We start from the raw sequence: 20,546 nt of genomic DNA, 5'->3' as shown, positions 1-20,546 counted from the left end.
AGATGGAAAATTATGATGGTTTTTGTCATAATATTTATGATTGCATTTATATAAGCATATTGAAAAATTCTTCCATTTTTGTAGTTTAATTGACATTAGTACACTTTGGGCTATGTTTCTCCACATTGTTATTTTCTGTGTAGGTTTGTTTCTGCTGTGTTTTTGTGACAATGAAATTACTTGTTCTTTACCCATAGTCAAAGTATAGGATTTTTATTTAAGAAATTCATTTCCCATTTTAGACATATTTGCATTGTTAACTATTAAAGCTGTTATGACTGAAATATTACCTTTGTGCACAGGGTCAGGACGGTGTGTCATTGTGATGTGGGGGTTAGTTTTTTCCTCACTAGATTACTTTCCTTTGAGCAGCCCATTACCTATTGTTTGTTGTTATGAATTTTGGTTAATTAAAAGTGTACTCTACCTCCATAACCTTTCCTTTGACCTTAAATGTCCTGCCATAGAAACCTGAAGCTCAGAGGTAAGGAGTGAAAGAAAACTAACGTTAAAAGCTGGAAAATATTTCAAGAAATGATCTTCATATAAAAGAAAAGGAGGACATTACATTAGTTGCTTTATTTGAATAACTACCTTACTATTCCTGTAGCAACAAAACCAGGAGGGAGTGCATTCATATGCCACGGCATGCGTGTAATGTAAAGCTAAATAGTCTAAGACTCCATATCTAACTGGAGGATATCCTGTTTATATTACAATAGGGGGAATAAGAGAAAAAGAAAAATCTCAGTCTTGTGCAGCCTGCTTATTGATGCTCTAGATTTCTGTGATTCTCAACAGAAATTCTGTTCTTTTGTTCCTTCACAATGATTTATTTTTTAAACTCACATGTTTTTTTCCAGAATTCAAAATGAGTTTAGTTTCATTTGGAGAGATGAAAGACTTTAGTGTAAACCCAGGGACAGAGATGCTTAAAACCAAATTACGATTCTTTTTTGTATTCTTCCTAAAAGCCATTCTTTTAAAGGGTTATTAATTTTGAATTTCCTCCAGTATTTTAAAAAGGCAAAAAAAGAAAAAATTCATTTTCAAATACTGACCACATGAACTGATATAAACTTTTAATTATTGGATAGATAAAAAACATTACAGAGTATTTTTGATGGCCAGCCATTTCATTGTTTTATATTTAGGAAAATTATTGAATCAGTCTTAAGTAGTGAGCAAGAAAAACTAAGAAATTCCAGTATATATCACCAAAAACATGGGCACAGAAAAACATTTCTTTATGATAATTAGGATTTTGACCCCTTTTCAAAATTAAACATACATGTATAGTAACACAAACCCCCTTTTCATAATTAAACATACATGTGTAGTAAACACAAACATCTTTTTAGCTACCACTGCGTGCACATGCCCACTTCTGTTTTTCCATTTAAATTATTATTTTTTTAATTGGAGAAAAATTGCTTTCCAGTGTTGTGTTGGTTTCTGCTGTACAACAATGCAAATCAGTCATAATTATACATATATCCCCTCCCTCTTGAGCCTCCCTCCCTTCTCCTGTCCCACCCTTCTAGGTCATCACAGAGCAGCAGGCTTGGTTCCCCTGTGTTATATAAGCAGCTTCTCACCAGCTATCTATTATTTACATGAAAGTATATATACATCGATGCTACTGTTTGTCTAAATTATTTTTGAGTAATCTGTTTCTTAAATTTGGTCAATACTGGGCTATCATTCCTTCTGAAATATTGCTTGCTTGAAATAAGTTCATCATACTCCTTGCCTCTTTCTCCTTCTATACATTCTCTTAGAATATTTCCTATTTTCATATATTTTGCTATGTTTAATAAATGATTATTCCAAAACCTATTTTACTAGTCTAATCTCTTTCTTCAGAGGCATATATTTCATTGACCAGTTAGACATCTGCCTTCAAGTTCAACAGAAACCTCAGATGAAGCATCTCTAAAATGCGAAAATGCAGTTAATTTCCACTTCCACAACCAAACGTTATCTTCTTCCCATTTACTACCATATCTTGCTGGTCATCTGTGTTCAAGGGCCCATCTTAGATCTGTTTTAGATCTCCCAGCTGGCTTATTAGAGGAGTCTCCTAGTTTATCTCCAAGATGCTCATGATGCCTTCTAGTGCACTAAAACATGTCTAGAGTGATCTTGTTAAAAGGTCAGTCTGTGTCCCTTAACCCCTTTCTTGTTAATGACTGTCCTCTCCCATTGAAGAATCCTCACTTGATGTCCTTCAGCAATGCTAGCATTGGCCTGTATATACATAATATATTTTATTGTAGTAATTTACTCCAGAGTCTATGTCCTCTATACCATAAGACCCTAGAGTACTGAACTATGTTGTCAATTTCTTTGTATCTGTTAATTCCAACACATAACAGGCGCTCATTTATTCCCTAAATGTATTAAGAAAAGCTGTGACTTTTCTGGGGAGTCTAGCAAACATGAGTTTGATTTCTGCATCTACCATTTACCAGTAGTATATGATCTTGGGCAACATATAGAAACTTGATAAAAGTATTTTTTCATCTATTCAATTGGGAGAAGTATCACCTAATATACTTTTTAAAAAGTAAACTTTTTGAGATAATACTAGATTCATATGTAGTTGTAGAAAATAATACAGAGTGATACCATCTGCCTTTTAAGTAGTTTCTCCAATGATAACACTTTATGAAACTGTTGTACAATGTCACAACCAGAATATTAATGATAATATACTCAAGGTATTGAACAATTCCATCACCAAGAGGATTGTCCCTCTTGGTCTTTTCATAGGCACAGCACTTGGCCTGCCCCCATACCCCTAGTCATTAACTCCTAGCAACCAATATTTTTTTCTCCAATTTTTAAGTTTTGATATTTCATGAATATTATATAAATGGAATCATATACTATGTAACGTTTGGGGGATTATCTTTTTTCACTCGACGTGATTCTCTGGATATTCCTTCAAGTTGTTCTGTGTTGTTCCTTCTGTTTCTGAGTAGTAGTACTCCAAGGAATGGACACACCATTGCTCATTTAATCATTTTCCTATTGAGGGATGTCTGCGCTGCTCCCAGGTTTTTTTCTAATACAAATAGAACGGCTGTGAACATTTGTCTACATAACTTCTGTGTATGTTTTGGTGTGTAGACATCAGTTTTCTGTAGGATAAATGCTAAGAAATGCAATTCTTGAGTAGTATGTTTAATTTTTAAGAGGCTACCAGAACTGGCTTTCACTGTTTCTCTATCATTATACATTCTCTTCAGTGCAGTAGTGTGAGTTGCCTGTTTTCTCTGCATCTTCAACAGCATTTGGTGGTTTACTGGCTTTTATTTTAACCATCCTATTGGTGTGTAATTATCTCTCACTGTGGTTTTAATTTTCATTTTCCTAATAATTAATCATGTCAAATGTCCTTTTGTTTACTTCTTGGTCATCTGAGTATCTTCTTTTGTTAAATATATCTTTCTCATTAAATATCTTTTGCCTATTTTTTAACTAGATTTCTGAGTTTTACTGCTGAGTTTTTAAAGTTCTTAATGTATTCTAGATGCTAATCTATTATTGGATATGAGGTTTAAAATCTTTTTTTCTAATTCTTAAAGTCTTCTACAGAACAAAAAAATTTTAATTTTGGTACAGTCCAATTTATGGATTTTTTTTTTTTCTCATTGTATGGCTTCCTCTTTGTGTTAAATCTAAGAATTTTTTTTGCTTTTTGATATGTTGTATTATTTTCATTTTAATTCAGTTTAATGTATTTTCCCCACCTTGAGACTTCTTATTTGATACATGAATTGTTTAGTGGTGTGTGGTTTCGTTTCCAAATGTCTGGACATTTTTCTGTTGGCCTTTGTTATCCTTTCCTAGTTTGATTCCAGTGTGATCTGAGAACACACTTTGTAGGGTTTGAATTCTTGTACATTTACTGAGGTTTGTTTACTGACCCATGGTGTGGATCTGTTTCAGTATTGTTTACTTGGGCACTTGAAAAGAATGTGTATTCTGTTTTGAGTAGAATGTTCTGCCGTGTCAGGTAGACCTTGTGATTAATGTTGAGTTCATCTCTGTATGTGATTTTCTGTTTAGTTGTTCTATCAGTTGTTGAGAAAGGGGTGGTTGAGGGCTTTGATTATAATTGTGGTTCGACTTCTTCCTTTCAGTTCTGTCAGTTTTTGCTTCATATATTTTCAGGTCTACTTAGGATTATTATGTTTTCTCAGTATGAAAAGTGAAAGTGAACTCGCTCAGTTATGTCCGACTCTTTGCGACCCCATGGACTGTAGCCTATCAGGCTCCTCCGTCCATGGGATTTTCCAGGCAAGAGTGCTGGAGTGGATTGCCATTCCCTTCTCCAGGGGATCTTCCTGACGCAGGAATCAAACCCAGGTCTCCCGCATTGCAGGCAGATGCTTTACCGTCTGAGCCACATCATGTGGCTTCCGTCTCTGTCCTTGGCAATTCTGTGTGCTTTAACATCTATTTTATCTGATATTAATATATCACTATTGTTTCCTTTTTGGCAAATGTTTTTATGATAGATCCTTTCATATTTTTACTTTCTGTGTTGTATATACTTAAGTTTGATATTTAAAGAAACTCTAGATAGCATATAGTTGGATCATGTTTTTTAATGCACTTTACTAATCTGTCATTTAATTGGGATATTTGAAGTTTCGTTTCCTTGTAATTATTAATGTATAAGGCATAAGTGTGCCAATTTTTTGTATAATGTTCTTATTTTTTTCCCTTCCTTTTTCTGTCAATTACATCCTGGAATTTTCTCAGATTTCATTTTGATTTATCTATAATGTTGTTAAATATTTATCTTTGTACAGCTTTTTAGTGGTTGCTTTTAGTGGTGGTTCTAGATACTGCAGCATGTATACATCACAGTCCACTGTGGTCAGGTTTTTGTCAGCTTGAGTGAACTGTCAAAATATACAGTTCTGTTGAAACTGTTGACAATATACTCTCCCATTTATATTATAATTATCTTAAATAGTTCCTCTAACATGCATTTAGAACCATCTCAAGACAGTTGTAATATTTGCTTTAACCATCAGTCATGATTTGGGAAACTCAAGAGGAAAAAGTATATTTCTTTTGCTCTTTCCGTTGTTCTTTTTCCCCTTTCTGGTAGTTAAAATTATTTTATCATTTCCTGTTTTTTGTTTTTTTTTTTTAAGAAGAGAACTTCCTTTATACCTAAAGATAGGTACAGCAACACATTTTCTTAGTTTTCTTTAATTTGAGAATGTCTTTAGTATGCAGTTCTTCCTCAGGAATATTATTACTTGCTATCCAGTTCTGGCTTGACATTCTTTTCAGCCATCAAATGTATCTTGAATCCTTTTCCTGGCCTATAGAGTTTCTTATGAGAAATTCACTGTCCTTCTTTCCCCTGTAAGTCATGTGTTGTTTCTGGCTATTTCCAGAATTTTTCTGTGTCTTTAGTTTTCAAACCTTTTATTGTGATGGGTCTTGGTGTGGTATAGCTTCGGGCTTATTCTGCTACTTGAATCTGTAGTTTTGTGTCTTTTGCCAAACTGTGCAAGTTTTACCATGTACTTTTTATTTTTTTAGCCCTTTCTCCTTCCATCCTCGGATGCTGTGAACTGATTTCTTAGAACTTTTGTTTCAATCCCACAGCTCCCTGATACTCTGTGTTTGTTTGTTTGTTTCTTTTTTCCCCTTTAGTCTATATTTTCTCTTTTGTTTAGACTTAGTAATTTCAATTTTTTTAATCTTGAGATTCTCTAATTCTTTCCTGTCTTACCTATACCTGATATTGAGCTCATCCATCAAAGTTTTTGGGGTTTTTTAATAAAAAATATTTTATGATGGTAAAAAGCATATTATATGAAATTTACCATCTTCACCATTGTGTAAGTGTGCAGTTCAGTAGTGTTGAGTATATTCACATTGTTGTTTCTTATCTTACAAACCTGAAATTCCACCCCCCACCTTCATTGCTATTCTCTCAAGATCTAGATCCATAAAAAACACTGTCTTTACAATATTTTTCTTTTGCCATGAAGTTTTGACAGTGCATTTTGGTAACAAGATTAGAATTATTAATATTGGCTTCAGTGAAAAATAGTTAAGTACTTTAGCCAGAAACACCATAATGTAGGAAACAATAGATTTTCTTCTTGAAATATTCAGTTACAATTGAGGTATTGAATTAGGAGGAGAGAATGAGATATTTTTTTTTTCTTTAGTGAGAAGCGTTCCTCTTAACAGCCGCTCTGAACAATAAGTATTGTTTGACCATATTTGCCAGCCTTGCTCATAACCTTATACAATATCTGTCTAATAAGCTTAAAGTATGTACTCTCAGTCTTTAACTTCAGTTAATTTGAAATTTATTTACACAGTATGTTTGGAAATTTATGTAATCATGATGACTGTACCTTATTAATATTTTATAGACTTTTATCTCAGTAAACTTTTGTTAGAGTGAAGCAATGAATTTGTGTCACAAAACCATTTGGAAACTTGAGAAGACACATAGGCTATGGAGTATTCTCACTTGAAAGACCTTAGAATTTGAACCAGACAGAACCTGTCTCCTCTGCCCTTGTTTGTTGTTTGCTAGAGGAAAACCTGTTGTTTGACATGAGAAGAACTTGATGTTTACACCAGGTTACACTGTAAATTTTTTTCCATCGTTAGAATGGACTGAGTTTAATGGAAAGACTATTCATAGATGCTTATGGATGAGCAACTGCTCAGAACTTCCAAGGGCTTCCTTTCCAGTGGAAGGATTTCAATTATAGTTGTTTTCTTTGAATAAGTATAAGGAGGTAAGTAGAACCCATTTCAAATGTTAAATTTGAAGACTATGTTATTTCTGGTATGCTTTGGAAATAAAAGATGCAGCTAATCTAAATCAAAAGCCTCATTCCAGATTATTTGATGAGTAGGAGGAGGACTATAGCTAGCAGTTGAGCCACTTGGAATTGAAGTGTAGGTGGTACATCAAGTGTGACTTTCATTAGGCAGTTTTGCCCTTGAGTGGCACCTAGTGCAAGTAAGCTTCCTCTTCAGCAGGCGCCGACAGCTCCCTGTTGACAGACTTTGTGCTTTACTGTTGTATCAGAAGACGGATTGAAGAAGGATATGGACTCATATTGGCTTTATTTTTCAGATGATATTTTTGTTTTGTTTTTGCATTGTTTTAGAGTATTTGGAGTAGCCATATGTATAGAGTGGTTGTTTACTGTATGCTTTTTGCATGAATAAATGAAAGTGAATTTATGAATTTGGCTTCCTAAATCAGAGGGTTTTGCTACACACAATGAAACTAAGTTTCTCTCCAGCTCCTTCTTCCCCAAGGTAACCCCCCCACCCCAATTTTTTAAATTTACTGACTCCTCTGCTTTTCTAGAATGTGATTATATATACTTGGAGTAGTTGAAGGATGTCATAATATAGAAAGTGTAGGATAGATCAGTTTTACATAGGGAGGACTGAAGAGCTTCCCTGAAATTATGAAGGTGATGTTTCAACCTCTGAAACTGATGGATCTTACCCATGAATCTTTGTGAGGAAGGGTATTTAAATCCCATTCATTTTACTTGTTAGGCCAAAGTAAATCAGCTTACACATTTTGTTCTTTGGTAGAATACCTATTCCTGAGATCATCAGTCCCATAGTGCAGTTACAAAACAGAAACTGCTAAAGCTTGAAACCATTAAAAGAAAAAAAGTGTATACTTTAACACATTATTTTATGGTAAGACAATACTTCCTCTAACCAATCTTTTTATGTAGATCCTTGTTTGCATTGGCTGCACATTGGAACCACTGGGGGAGCTTTGAAAAAAAAAACATTGAAGTCCAGGTATCAACCCTAGAGATTCTAATTAAATTGATCTGAAGTACAGCCTTGGCAGTGAGTTTTTAAAAAGATCCTCAGGAGTTTAAAATGTTCAGTGAGAGCTGTTTGAGAATGGTTCCACTGATTCACGTTCCAATTCTTCTTTCTTGAATAAACCACATCCATAATGCATTGACCACAATTGTCTATGAGGGTTTCCTAAAATTGTTGAAATAACTTAGACATATGTGAGTAATCTTGAGTGCAAACTCCTTTTTGGTTCCTCCTCCTAGTCTTTAGGATTGTCTCACATTTAATTCCAGAACAGTTTTTTTTTTTTTCTTTTCTTTTTTTAAGGAGTCCCCCCTTTACTGTGTTCAGCTTAATTTTTAAAATATTTAGTTATTTATTAATATTTATTTACTTTCGGCTGTGCTGGGTCTTCGTCACTGTGCAAGCTTTTCTCTAGTTGCAGCGAGTGGGGACTACTCACTAGTTGTGGTACACAGGCTTCTCATTGCAATGGCTTCTCTAGTCATGGAGCACAGGCTCTAGGCACATGGGTTTCAGTAGTTGCAGGGCATGGCCTCGGTGGTTGTGGTTCCCTGGCTCTAGAGCACAGGCTCAACAGTTGTGGTGCATGGGCTTGGCTGCTGTGCAGCCTGTGAGATCCTCCTGGACCAGGGATTGAACCCATGTCTCCTGCACTGGCAGGCGGAATCTTTACCACTGGGCAACCAGGGAAGTCCCCAGCTTAGTTTTTATGGAAGTAATATCTCACTTTCCTTTTACCCTCACTGTTTTACATGATATGTAGTTAATACTGTTAGTTAAATACTGGCTATAACTATTGGAAACAGGTATGGAAACAAACTGTTTACTCTTAGTGTATAATGTATTGGTGCCTTCTAAAGCAGCATTCATTGGCTATGAATCATTCAATATGTTTCACAAAGGAAATAAGGACCATCAGTTGATTTGGCTTGTCAATTGAATAGAAGTCACTTAAAAGATTTTTAATAAAAGATAAAAGATATATGGTTGGCCTGATATTAGGTCAATTAATATTCACCTAAAATCAGGTGATATATATTTCATTTTTATTCTGTAAGTAAGTATGGATTTTCTTCCTTATTTCGTATTTAATTTTTTACTCAAGACTTTGGGTTAATTAATATCCGATGTTAGTACTTAATGCACATAGATATGATCAATATAATCGCTTTTATCTCATGAGTGAGTACTGTTTATTGCCTGTGGTTTTTATATTCCATTACAGCCATCTAAATGATACTCATCATGGTCTTTATTACCCATCATCAATGCTTGAGAGTTGTGAAGTCAGTCTGGTCTTTGAGTGTCACAAGTCTTGAAATACTTCAAATTTGTGTATAAATCGTGGAAAAACTTAAAGAGTAAAATGCAAGCATTAATAAATGGCATCTCCTTCTAACAAGATACACTGGGAGTCATTAGAGCATGAGTGGGCCCCTGATAGGCTGTGTGAGATTAGTCAGAGCCATCACGATACGCGTCCTCCTGTTCTTCGCATTTGAAATGTGCACATAGTGAGTTGTTTATTCTGCATTGTTTATGGTAATAGCATTTGCACTTACCGTCTTTTTCTTTGATTTATAAAGCTAATCCTGAGTTTCTATTTTTGCTTAGCTATTTGTTCACATTAATCTAGTATGTATCTGTGTTGTTTTGTTCTGAGATCGGGTGTTCCTTGAGGACAAGAAATCTAGTCTTCCTGGAGTATATGTGTCTGTGGCATAGAACAAAGTTTTAGGAATATATTGCCTGAATTTAATTTATTGAATTGGTCTATGAATGTTTGGCCTATCTCTGTGCAGGGAAGAATACCAGACTTCATGAGAACTGGTCCCAAGAACATTTTTATTTGCTTTCTTTCCTGGGCAGGAAATAAATGGTGTATAAGCAGCTAAGAGCAAGTAACCTTGGTCTGTGCTTTTTCCTTCTGACTGCTCTGTTAGATTATCTTTCAGGAAAGCTGAGTAAGCTTAGCACAGTGAATACTAAAGGGAGTGCATGGCTCCCCTCTCATGGGACTTAAGTAGTGTTTAACACCACCATGAAATACTCAGCTGTGGCTTTCTCTAGCGTAGAATTTGTCTAAGAAAGATTACAAGAACAAGGAAGGCTTTGTGTGCTATGTTTTTGGGTGTTTTTTTTTTTCCTTTTCTTTTCCTTTCTTTTCCCTCTTTTGCTCCAGGGCATCCATAAAAACATGGAGTATTTTCTTTGGGCCTCTGGAGTGTGCATGTTATTTATGTGTGAGCCTGAGAGAAGAATAAAAGACAGAAGCAAGGCCATGCTTACCAGTGGGAGTCATCACCCACAGGTAAAATGAAGAAAAATTACATGAATTTGTTTGTTTCTCTTCAGCCTCTTTTACCACTCAGGGAACCAAACAAGCTGTCAGAGGGAAAGCATGGGTCTTGGCATGTGATAACCCAGCAGCCTGGCCATTTACTTAACCAGTGGAAGACTCAGTTTTGCCCTGTCCTTGACAAGATGAAAGCCTTCAGAGAGAATTAGATGGGGTATAATTTGGGGACATACTCAGATTCTTTCTTGGTATAATGTTCAAGGACTTTATCATATAGTGACTGTCATCCAACAAGAAACAAGGGAAGACTTTACCGTTTAGTGACAAGGAAAGACTGTTTGAATTTTGGAGCTGCAAAGCAATGTAGTCCAAACCCTGCAGTCTGCAGAAGAGCAGTAAGCCTGGAATCCTGCTTAGTGGCCGGAAGTGTAGACTGTAGTTAGAAACCAATGGTGTAACTGGCCTTGAACCTTTTCTTTCATTCATTACTAACTTTCCTTTCCTTTTGTTAGGAAAAAGCCATTATAATCCTAACATTGGCATAAGTTTTAGTTTTTGCTTGTGCCTTTCCCTGTGTGCCCTTATTTACTTCTGTAATTATTTCTACATGCTTTTATATTGTCCTTTTTGCACTTATCCACATCTCATTCTTTCTGATGTTTCTATGTAGTATTTGTCACAGTTCCTTTGGGTTTTCATTATAACTTGCCAATTTATTCCCTTGTTGAGAACTTACATGGAGTCAGTTTTTTTTGGCATGAAGGAAAAATCCATAGAAAATTATGTGGTGGATGTAGCTTTACATTCTCATTTTCAAATTGTTGAAGTTCCTGAGAGTGACTTCATTACAGTGATAGGAAGCATGCTATAGCCCTCTAGAATCTGAAGGAGTGTGCCCTGCACTGCATGTGTGCAAAGATTGTATAAATGTGCATGAAAAAAAAAAGCCTTCACTTTGTATGTCAAAGAGCTAATGAGTCTTATTGTAGCATTTTGTGTTTTCTGTCAAATGGCCACTTCTATTAAGGAAGATAAAAGCATTTACATGAGTATTGCCAACATCTGCTGGATCATCAAAAAAGCAAGAGAGTTCCAGAAAAACATCTATTTCTGCTTTATTGACTATGCCAAAGCCTTTGACTGTGTGGATCACAATAAACTGTGGAAAATTCTGAAAGAGATGGGAATACCAGACCACCTGACCTGCCTCTTGAGAAACCTATATGCAGGTCAGGAAGCAATAGTTAGAACTGGACATGGAACAACAGACTGGTTCCAAATAGGAAAAGGAGTATATCAAGGCTGTATATTGTCACCCTGCTTATTTAACTTATATGCAGAGTACATCATGAGAAACGCTGGGCTGGAAGAAGCACAAGCTGGAATCAAGATTGCCGGGAGAAATATCAATAAGCTCAGATATGCAGACGACACCACCCTTATGGCAGAAAGTGAAGAGGAACTGAAGAGCCTCTTGATGAAAGTGAAAGAGGAGAGTGAAAACGTTGGCTTAAAGCTCAACATTCAGAAAACGAAGATCATGGCATCTGGTCCCATCACTTCATGGGAAATAGATGGGGAAACAGTGGAAACAGTGTCAGACTTTATTTTTTGGGCTCCAGAATCACTGCAGATGGTGAAATTTCATGACTGCAGCCATGAAATTAAAAGACACTTACTCTTTGGAAGAAAAGTTACAACCAACCTAGATAGCATCTTAAAAAGCAGAGACATTACTTTGCCAACAAAGGTCTGTCTAGTCAAGGCTATGGTTTTTCCAGTGGTCATGTACGGATGTGAGAGTTGGACTGTGAAGAAAGCTGAGCACCGAAGAATTGATGCTTTGGAACTGTGGTGTTGGAGAAGACTCTTGAGAGTCCCTTGGACTGCAAGGAGATCCAACCAGTCCATCCTAAAGGAGATCAGTCCTGGGTGTTCCTTGGAAGAACTGATGCTGAAGCTGAAACTCCAGTACTTTGGCCACCTCATGCGAAGAATTGACTCATTGGAAAAGACCCTGATGCTGGGAGGGATTGGGGGCAGAAGGAGAAGGGGATGACAGAGGATGAGATGGCTGGATGGTATCACCGACTCGATGCCCATGAGTTTGAGTGAACTCCGGAAGTTGGTGATGGACAGGAAGGCCTGGCGTGGTGCAATTCATGGGGTCGCAAAGAGTCGGACTTGACTGAACAACCGAACTGAACTAAACTGAGCTTGTTAGCTTTATTAATATTTGGCAAAGCCAATATGTTATGGAAATAAATATATAGTTTGGGAGGAAGTAACAAAATTATACATATAGGTGATACATTTATACATTGTTTAAAGGAATTATTGAAGAAATATATGCACCAAAGGTTTCTGTCTGTATGAAATGTATATTCAAAGACAGTGTTTCTTCCTCCAGGGTTCTGGGAATACAACAAAGAACAGATGTATGTAACTATAAAATACTGTGATGCATCAAGCAGTGTACTTTCATTATGGAGTTTATGTGTTGACTCTGATTTGAACTATCATGCTTTTTATCATGTGGGAACTTTTGAAAACAATTATATGGTTAAAAATCTAAGGATTTTGACCTAATGTTGATTCATATTGTGTTAATCAGATTTTTTTCTTTTCAAAGAAGTGTTTTTCAAAAAGGGAAGCTTTATGTTTATTAATTCAAGTTCTAAAGTGTTTATGGAAACTTTGATAGCTTCTTCAGTGTTTCACTCTAGCAAAAGATTTCCTGATAGTGGAGTTTTTAGGATCATGAACATGTGTGGAGTTTTTTTTTTTTCCTTTTCAGTTATGTTATTTTAAAAAAAATGTTTCACCTTGTTGATCTTTTTATACAAATTAAGATAGACCCTTTACCCTGGTGCCTTGCAGGTGATCTGTGGAAGTCTTTTCCCCTTCCTGGGGTAGTTTTTCTGAAATTGCCGTTAAGTAGTAGTTGACCCCTTTCCATTCTTCTTCAGACCGAACAACACTTTCTCGAAACCCAGCCACCCCACTGCTCTAACACTCTTTCTGATTTTCTCCTGTTCTTATTGTTCAATCACTCGGTCATGTCCGACTCTCTGCAACCCCATGGACCATGGCATACCAGTTTTCTCTCCTCCTCTGTCTCCTGGAGTTTGCTCAAATTCATGTCCATTGAGTCGGTGATGCTGTCTAACCATGTCATCCTCTGCCACCCCTTTCCCTTTTGCCTTCAGTCTTTACCAGCATCAGGGTCTTTTCCAGTGAGTCAGTTTTTTGCATCAGGTGGCCAAAGTATTGGGGCTTCAACTTAATCAACAGTCCTCTGAATGAATATTCAGGACTCATTTCCTTTAGGATTGACTGGTTTGATCTTGCAGACCAAGGGACTTTCAGGTGTCTTCTCCAGCACCATAATTTGAAAGCATCAGTTCTTCAGTGCTCAGCCTATAGTTGTCTGTAGGCCTTGGCAGATGAATGATCTGGGAGCCGTGGTTGGGAGGGGCTGGGCTGCCTGTGTCACATGTCAGCATTGTGAGATCATTACTGCACCAAAATCTGAAGGTGATTATGGACCCTAGGTAGTGACATCAAATTTTGGGAAAGATTTTACTGGCATTTTTCTTAAGAGGAAAAACTAATGACATACTAAAAGTTAAGCTATTTCTCATTCAGCCATATGTCTGAAGCCATTGAGCAGGTTCCCAAGTACATTTTTTTTCAGCTTTACTGAGGTATCATTGATAAGTAAAATCATATATACTTAAAAGTGTACAGTGTGATGATTTGATATATGTTCGCAATCTCCTCACACAATTATGTGTGTGTGTATGAGAGATGGGAAGCTTGATATGCTTAATATCCACTCTTAGCAAATTTCATATGTACAGTAGTGCTGCGAACTGCAGTCACTCTGCTGTACATTAGATCCTCAAAACTTCCTTATCATATAACAAAGATTGAACCCTTTGACCAACATTTTCTCCAGCCCCCAGCCCTTGGCAGCCACCATTGTACTTTCTTTTTCTTCAAATTTGACTTTTAAAAAAATTTCACATGTACATGATAGCATGCAATGTTTGTCTTTCTCTAGCTTATTTCACATAGCATAATGCCCTTCACATTCATCCATTTTGTTGCAAATGACAGGATTTTCTCCTTTTTTAGGGTTGGAAAATATTTCTTCCTTGAGCCATTGCTTGTGAGTAGTATGTTGCTTATTTCCACGTGTGTGTGAATTCTCCAGGTTTCTAATGTCAATTTTTTCCTATTTTCTATTATGGTCAGCAAGGATACTTGATACGATTTTAATCTTCATAATCTTGTTAAGACCAGTGTTGTTCCCTATAATAAAATTTGTTCTTTAGAAAGTTCCATGTGCTCATGGAATGTGTATTCTGTGCTGTTGGATGGAATGTTTTATATATGTCTGGTAGGCTCCTTTGGTCTAAAGTCCAATATTTCCATATTTTCTTTTAGGATAAATTTTCTCTTATTAAAAGTAGGACATTTAACTCTCCCACTATTATGTTGTTGTATTTTTACTGCCTTCAGATCTGTTAATATTTGTTTAATATATTTATTTATTCCCATGTTGGGTGCATATATATTTACAAGAGTTATGTCTTTCTGATAAATTTTACCCTATATCATTATATAATAACCTTCTTCAGTTCAGTTCAGTTCAGTCCAGTCACTCAGTTGTGTCCGACTCTTTGCGACCCCATGAATTGCAGCACGCCATGCCTCCCTGTCCATCACCAACTCCCGGAGTTCACTCAGACTCATGTCCATCGAGTCGGTGATGCCATCCAGCCATCTCATCCTCTGTCGTCCCCTTCTCCTCCTGCCCCCAATCCCTCCCAGCATCAGAGTCTTTTCCAATGAGTCAGCTCTTTGCATGAGGTGGCCAAAGTACTGGAGTTTCAGCTTTAGCATCATTCCTTCCAAAGAAATCCCAGGGCTGATCTCCTTCAGAAGGGACTGGTTAATCCTTCTTAATCTTGTCACAGTTTTACATTTAAAGTCTATTTCGTCTGATGTTAAGTATAGCTATGGCTGGCTGCTTTCTTTTTGTTGCCATTTGCATGGGTTATCTTTTCTTATACCCTTACTTTTAGCTTATGTGTGTTCTTAAAACCAAAGTGAGTTTCTTCCTGGCAGCATGTAGTCGTGCCTTGTTTTTTATTTACTCATCTGCTTATGTGGTTTTGATTGGGAAATTTAAACAGTTTTAGTTTTAAAGTAATTATAAGGTAAAGATTTGCTCTTACCATCTTGTTAATTGTTTTCTGACAGTTTGGTAGTTCCATTGTTTCTTCTCTTACTGTTTTCCTTTGTCATTTCATAGTTTTCTATAGTGGTATGCTTTGATTCCTTTTTTTTTGTCTTTTGTGTATCTCCTTTAGGTTTTTGCTTTGGGGTTACCATGCATACATGCTAGGTCGCCTCAGTTGTGTCCAACTTTGTGCAACCCTGTGAACTGCAGCCTGTCAGGCTCCTCTATCCATGGGATTCTCCAGGCAAGAATATTGGAGTAGGTTGCCATACCCTCCTCCAACCGATCTTCCTTACCCAGGGATCGATCCCGGGCCTCTTACATCTACCTGCATTGGTAGGCGTAGGATTAGGATTCTTTACCACTGTCACCACTTGGGAAGCCCACATGACAGTCTGTTTAAAGCTGGTGGCAACTTTGATTGCATACAGAATTTTTACCCATTTATTCTTCCCCTGGGTGCCTGTGTCTCTCAAAAGATTTGGGAAGTTTTCAGCCATGATTTCTTTAAATAAACTTTCTACCCCTTTCCCTATCTGTTCCTTTGGGGACTGCCATAATGAGAATAGTGTTCATTTTGGGGTATCCCATGACCCTTTTAGGATTTCTTTACTCTTTTTCACTCCCTTTTCTCCTCTGGGCAGTTTGAAATGACTTGTCTTTGAGTTCAGATTTTTCTGTTGATCAGGTCTGCTTTTGATACTCTCTATTGTGGTTTTCATTTCCTTCATCGAATTTTTCAGCTCCAGAAGTCCATTTTGGCTCTTTTTTTTTTTTTTTTTTAATTTCTGTATTTCTGTTGAACTTCTCATTTTTTCCATGTTCCACCCCCCCCCCCCCGATTTCATTTAGGTGTCTATCTGTATTACCTTAAATCATTGCGCTTCCTTAAAATAATTATTTTTTAATTCTTCTCTGCAAATTCACAATCTCCATTTCAGGGATGTCACTACTGGGATATTATGGTGTTCGTTTGGTAGTTATGTTTCCTTGATTTTGTTTTGTGTGTGTATGTGTGTATGTTTTGTGTTTGAAGCAAGCAAAAGTGTGTTGTTGATCTTTGTACATTTGATGGTGCAATTGCCTCTTCCAGTTCTTATGGATTGGTTTGGTAGGGAAGTGTCTTCACCTGTGAGAGTATGTTTGGGCACTTGCTGAGTGGGGATGTGTGGTGGTTCTGACTCTGGGGAAAGCCCAGTGGTGTAATTCTTTTGAAGCTCTGTCAGCTGAGGCAAGCATTGGGGAAGACATTAGTGGTCTTCATTGGCCAAGGCTGTGGGTACCTGTGGTATCAGTGAGTTCTTTTGGGGTGTTCAGTGGTGGAGTGTCCTGAGGAGCTCCTCTCCTCTCTCTTTCTTCCAGGGCATACCAGCCCTCTCTGTGCCAGGTTCAGCTTGCAGGTGCTTCTGTGGCAGACCTGGTGCTAGTTTCTAATGAAGAAGCCATGGTGCCAGCTTCTGCAACACATACATTTTCTGAACCATTGCACCTACAGGGTCTGGGGAACTGCTAGCACAGAGCGGTGGTGGCTCTGGTGCCCGAGATGTGGATACACGTGGCCTGGCTGTGGAGCTTGGGTTTGAAGTGTGGTTCCATGCGAAGCCCCTGAAACTCTACCGTTGGAGGCGTGTGTGGTAGTAGTGGAGGCACCTTCACGTGAGCCTGGGGAAGTGTAACCGCAGCTCCTTCTGGGAGGTGAACAGCGTTGCCTCCCTCTCTGGGGATCTCCTGCTGTGGTGGAGGCTGTTGAAGTCTTCAGCATTAAAGGCTGCCAGTGATTTTTGCAGAGCTGGCCACTGGGGACCATGGTGACACCTTTGTGTGCGTGATACTCATGGCTCTCGCTTTTCTTTTTTGTTCCCAGCTGTCTCTTGATATCTCAGCCAAGCGCATCTCCCCAGCTATCCTTTCTGTGCAGTTTCTCTTTGTTTTTTGCTCCTCTGTGTTCCTAATTGGATTCTTGGGCTCTCTAAAGACTACTTTTGTTCATGAATAGCTGTGTAATTTGGGTGGGGGGAGGTGTAGGGTGACCAAGGCTAGTATCTCTTACTCCACTATTTTGCTGATGTGACTCCCCCAGATACATTCGGAGCATGTGCAGTGTGCTGTTTCCCTCTTGTTCAGTCTTGTCTGTGTCCTTGAATAGAGGTGAAGACCAGATCTAGTAGCTGTTTCCTTCGTTTCTTACACTGCCTACACAAGGCTGTGATTGTGTACTTCTGCCTCTTATTAGTCCTGGAAATATAATTAAAGGCGTAAACAAGGGGGTTGAGGCATATGATTCACTGATTTTCGTTGTGGTGATGGTTTTATCGTTCTGCACATGTTGGCCAATATGATAAACCTTTTAGAAACATCCGTTACAGTTCAGCATTGTCCTGTCCAGAATCCTCTAGGACTCGTCATTTCAGTCAGAATACAATCTCAACACTTGGTCATGACTTCTGAAGTCATGAGTGACCCCTGCCCACTTTCATTGCCTCTATCCCACTAGACCTTGAGTCTGTCATCAGCCATCTGTAGTTCCTTAGCCTGTTCACATGGCCCAGGTTTCTCTGCCTCGTATTCTCACGTGGTGGCTTTTATCTTCCCCCTTAGATCTCAGTTCAGACCTTAACTCTTCAGTGTCATCTTCTTGGATCACCTGTCCTTGTTTGCCCCTTTGCTTCTTTTTCATTATGTGATTTTCCCTTTGAATTCCTTAATATTACTTACAACCATCTGAAATGATTCTCTTTGAAAATGCATTTACTTTAGGGCTTTTTATTTCTTATTGAAGGTTGCAATTCAGTGATAGCAGGACCTTTAGGATGTTATTCACTGTTAACATCCTCAGCACAGAGTATGTTTCCTGGCTACAGTGAGTGCAGTAAATCAGCATTTGTTAGATGAATGTGTAAATGGACCAAACAAGCCCCTTTTGTATGACAGGTATTATGTTAGCAATGAAAAAATTAAATTAGATTTGCTTCCTGCAAATAATGTTTTCCATAACCTGGAATTGTTAGTTGCAATTCTGTGTGGAAATCCACAGTCAAGCTTATTTGGAAAAAAATAATCCCAATGCCTTCTTCCTTCCTACCACTGTGGCTGTTCATGGCAATAAAGCCAGTTTTCAGGTCAGAACTTTATCGGTTTTGGACAAAGGCCATTGCAAACTTTCCAGTATTTCTAAGGGTCTCCAGACTGTCCTCCTTGACTAGGACTGTGCTTCTTTCTTGAAGAACTAAGTTTTCTGTAAGGCACAGTAAATATTCATTTATATTAACATTATTATTTTGTATGTGTTCTGAAAAATTATCCACATTGGCTGTGAGGACTCAGTTATTAGTGGAATAAGTCATATTCCTTTCAATTCTTAGTGTAAATTTTCTGGTGCACCGCCATGCTTGAGATTCTGATTTAAATGTGGGAAACAAATTAACACGTTATTAACTAGAGATATATTAACGCCATAGGTGTTAGATTCTGCAAAAATCCCCTGGTCAGTAGTGGGCTTCCCTGGTGGCCAGGTGGTAAAGAACCCACCTGCTGATGAGGAAGACTCGGGTTCAGTCCTTGGGTTGGGAAGATCACCTGGAGAAGGAAATGGCAACCCACTCCAGTATTCTTGTCTGAGAAATCCCATGGACAGAGGAGTTTAACAGGCTACAGTCCATGGGCTTGTGAAAGAGTCTGACACAATGACTAAACGAGATAATGTGGTAATTATTTGATTAATTTTGTGTTACCTCTGACTCAAATACTGGTAACCCTTTCCCAGTCTTAAAAACAAAATATTCTTTTGGATATAATGACTTAATATCTTAGAGTTGTAGTGGCAGTAGGTTTGACAGTCAGAATTGGGTGTGTAATGTCTGTAGAGAAGTTTTGCAGAGGCGGCTTTTGGACTATGTGCCTGTGGTCTCAGAGACAATACTGAGATGAAAAGACTTGAGGATTTTAAGTCTATAAAATTTTAAAGCCATTCCTTATCCCACCATTATATCCCTCAGATGGATTAAACATTTTACAGCTATTTATAAAAGAGTAATTTGACACTGTAATTCAGTTCACAGGACAATCATAGAACATTGGATCTGTAACTGTGTTAAACTAGATAAAATGAACAGGTGCTAGGAGGGCTATTCTAGATTAAAGGAGGCTACAGAGACATGACAATCAGGAAAGCAGAGTGTGAGCTTTGAGCAAATCCTTGGTTGAGGAAAATGCTATAAAGGTCACTTGGGGACAACTAGGAAAATTTAGAAATTGGACTGTATTAGATGGTAGTACTGGATAAATATTAAACTCTTGAGAATGTTAATGATACTGTAGTAATAGAGGAGAATGTCCTGGATCTCCAATTCAGAAGATGTCCTGGATGTCCTGAAATAAAGGGATAAAGTATCAAAGTTTGAAGCTGTTTTCAGGTGTTTCAACAACATTGTGTGTATGTGTGGGTGTAGATGGCATAGAGTGGGGAGAGAAGGAAAGGGGAGATGGGAAGGGAAGGAAGGAGGCAAAGGGTGGGCACAACTAACAAAATGTTAATTAGTGATATTGTGACAGTTCAGTTCAGTCGCTCTGCTAAGTCGCTTCAGTCGTGTCTGACGCTGTGAGACCCCATAGACGGCAGCCCGCCAGGCTCCCCCGTCCCTGGGATTCTCCAGGCAAGAACACTGGAGTGGGTTGCCATTTCCTTCTCCAATGCATGAAAGTGAAAAGTGAAAGTGAAGTCACACAGTTGTGTACAACTCTTCGCGACCCCATGGACTATAGCCTACCAGGCTCCTCCTTCCATGGAATTTTCCAGGCAAGAGTACTGGAGTGGGGTGCCATTGCCTTCTCCGTTCAGTCGCTCAGTCGTGTCCAACTGTTTGCAGCCCCATGGACTGCAGGACGCTAGGCTTCCCTGTCCATCACCACCTCCTGGAGCTTGTTCAGATTCATGTCCATCCAATCGGTGATGCCATCCAAGCATCTCATCCTCTCTTGTTCCCTTCTCCTCCTGCCTTCAATCTTTCCCAGCATCAGGATCTTTTCTAATGAGTCAGTTCTTTGCATCGGGTGGCCAAAGTATTGGAGTTTCAGCTTCAACGTCAGTCCTTCCAATGAATATTCAGGACTGATTTCCTTTAGGATTGACTG

The 20,546-nt window shown here is 38.0% G+C and overlaps 1 protein-coding gene across 9 annotated transcripts in view; it reads left to right on the top strand.

The window, feature by feature from the left end:
* The window catches only part of AUTS2 (activator of transcription and developmental regulator AUTS2), a 1,215,681-nt gene that overhangs the window by 371,410 nt on the left and 823,725 nt on the right, over nucleotides 1–20,546 (top strand). The gene's annotated exons all lie outside the window — the stretch shown is intronic.

Source organism: Bos taurus, chromosome 25 (genome assembly GCF_002263795.3).
Source record: "Bos taurus isolate L1 Dominette 01449 registration number 42190680 breed Hereford chromosome 25, ARS-UCD2.0, whole genome shotgun sequence".
Classification (NCBI taxonomy): domain Eukaryota; kingdom Metazoa; phylum Chordata; class Mammalia; order Artiodactyla; family Bovidae; genus Bos; species Bos taurus.
Note: the sequence above shows the minus strand (reverse complement) of the source record. Positions and strands in the feature narration are given on the sequence as shown.